We start from the raw sequence: 2,616 nt of genomic DNA on the forward strand, positions 1-2,616 counted from the left end.
CAAGGGGGACTAATGCCTTGTGATCTAATTAGCATTGGTCTATAATAGCTATTTTGTGTTGGGAATTACGTGTCAATATATGAATTTGGTAAGGAGAGACACAGACATTCCAACTATAGCAATGAACAAAGGCCTGGCATGATATTTCTAAAATAAGATAAATAATGAACACACGTACTGTTCAAAAACACAAACAACCAACCCCCCAACAACTCAGCATTAGTAACTACACAGAAAACACAAATTGGACCCACTGTGTGCCATTACCTTCCACCTGTTAGAATGGCCGATATCCAAAAGACTGAAGATAAGCATCAGCAATGACATGGAGAAAAGAAGGACCACTGCAGGTGGGCATGAATAGTATGCAGTCACCGTGGCCAACATGGAGGCGACTCAGAGAACTGGAAAGAGAAGTTCTGTACCATCGAACTCAGCAATCCTCCCCCCCCCCCCGGGGGGGATTCTACTTAGGAAAAATGAAATCAGTATGTACAAGAAGAGACACTTGCACCCCTGTGGACTGTGCAGCAGTACCTACTCGCCACAGTCCAGAAACAGAACAAACTTGTCTGTCAAACTGATGAATGGTCAAAGAAAATATCTCTCTCTCACATACACTTTTTTTGACAGCCTGTAGGAACTTTATTTTCCTTCCACCTTTTTTCCCTTTGCGCAGGTGTCTGCAGAGGAGCTCAGGACCACTCAGTGGTGGCTCCAACCCACTCAGTGGCCTGTACTATGGGAGCTGCTGACCAGTCAGTCCTCAGTGGCTGGCTGGGCACTCCAGTCTTCAGTAGGGAGCTGCTGGATGGGTACAGAGGGCACCTGCACACCCTCGGACCAGTCTGCCACCTCTGGCTGAGCAGCAGTGAACTCAGGAGCTGGTGCAGTCCATTCGCCCTGGAATTCCTCCTTGGTCACGGCCTCCTCAGCAGCGGCCTGTTCCTCCTTTTCAATCTCCTCTGGGTCTCTGTAGAAGTAAAGATCATGCATAACTTCCCATGGGTGCTCATAGGAGATAGTGCCACGCATGCAGAGTACTTCCCAGGCCAGCATCCACCACATCAGACCCACTGAGTGAGCTCCCTTATTGTTGCATGGGATGGCAATGTCCATGTAGCACAGAGGAGAGTCTGTGTTACACAGTGCATTGGTGGGCAGGTTGACATAAGACGCCTCTATGAGGGGCTGGTGGGCAGCTGTGGGGTCAGTCACCACTAGAAGCCGCGGCTCCCTGAAGGCTGCTTGAATCTGGTTAGTGAGGGTCCCAGGGGTGAAGCGGCCAGCAATCGGAGTGGCTCCAGTGGCGGCAGCAAACTTCAGCACAGCTCGCTGCCCAGTCTTCCTGGAGGAGATGACGCTGACATCAGCAGGGTTCTCAATGGCAACAATAGCACGGTCTGCAAGTGACAGCGTCTCCCGGGTCCTCTTCAGGTTTATGATGTAGATGCCATCACTTTTCCTTTTGTGGATGTACTGCTTCATCTGAAAGTCAAGGTTGGTGCCACCTAAGTGGGTTCCTGCAGCAAGGAATTTGAGGACATCCTCCTCCTTCATCTGTAGGACATCAAGGGCTCTGGACATTGTGTAAGTTTCCCTTTAAGTTACGACGGGAATCAAGAACAATGCCGTATGGACCCGTCCCAGAGTAGTGCGGAAAGCCATACACTTTTTCTTTAAAAAGAAGAAAATGCTGGATTTGTGATAAAAATGGATGAACTCTGGGACGCTATGTTAAGTGAAATAAGCCAGGTACAGAAAGACAAATAACATAATGGTATATTTTAAAAAGAAGTCAAACTCATAGAAGTTGATATAAGAATGGTTTGTATCTTTTCTTCAAGACTTGTGGAGTAATAGAAGAGGTCATATTCAGGAGCACTCAGAGTACTGGAGGCCACAGCCTCATAGGTGAGGAGTAAAGGAGAAAAGAGGATGAGGGATCGAAATTAAATGAGTGTTTTACATATTTATTGCACAGCATAGGGACATATCATAATAAATAGTTTAAGTTTTCAGAAATAGTGCATTTTAAGCATTCTTTTTGTTTTGTTTTTTTCGAGACAGGGTTTCTCTGTGTAGCTTTGGAGCCTGTCCTGGAACTCTGTAGACCAGGCTGGCCTTCAACTCACAGAAATACACCTGCCCCTGCCTCCCTAGTGCTGGGATTAAAGGCGTGCGCCACCACTGACTGGCCATTTTAACTATTCTTATCACAAAAAGTATTTGAAGTTATATTTGTTAACTTGCTTGATTTATTCGTTCCAATATACACACATGACATTTCTACATTATGTCCCATAAATATACACAATTATTGTTAAATAAATATTAATAATTGAAGAATTACTTCTACTGAAAATTGTTAAAAGAAATGATGAAAAATACAGAGAGGATGGAAGAAAGAAAGTAGAAATTTATGGGCTCTAATTTCAGTCTTGCTATATTCCATTGTGCTACATTACAAATCAGTGTGTAGGTGGAGAGTTCCTGGTCCTGTCTGGCCCACAGTCAGGACAAATCTCTCTCACCTGCCAGTCCCGCAGCTGCTCAGACCCAACCAAGTAAACACAGAGACTTATATTGCTTACAAACTGTATGGCCATGGCAGGC

General features: G+C 45.3%; 1 pseudogene; it reads right to left on the reverse strand.

Annotated features, from left to right (window-relative positions):
* Positions 1-665: 665 nt before the first annotated feature.
* LOC102916758 (small ribosomal subunit protein uS2 pseudogene) lies at positions 666-1,639 on the reverse strand (annotated as a pseudogene).
* Positions 1,640-2,616: the final 977 nt, after the last annotated feature.

This window comes from Peromyscus maniculatus, chromosome X (assembly GCF_049852395.1).
Source record: "Peromyscus maniculatus bairdii isolate BWxNUB_F1_BW_parent chromosome X, HU_Pman_BW_mat_3.1, whole genome shotgun sequence".
In the NCBI taxonomy this organism is placed as follows: Eukaryota; Metazoa; Chordata; class Mammalia; order Rodentia; family Cricetidae; genus Peromyscus; species Peromyscus maniculatus.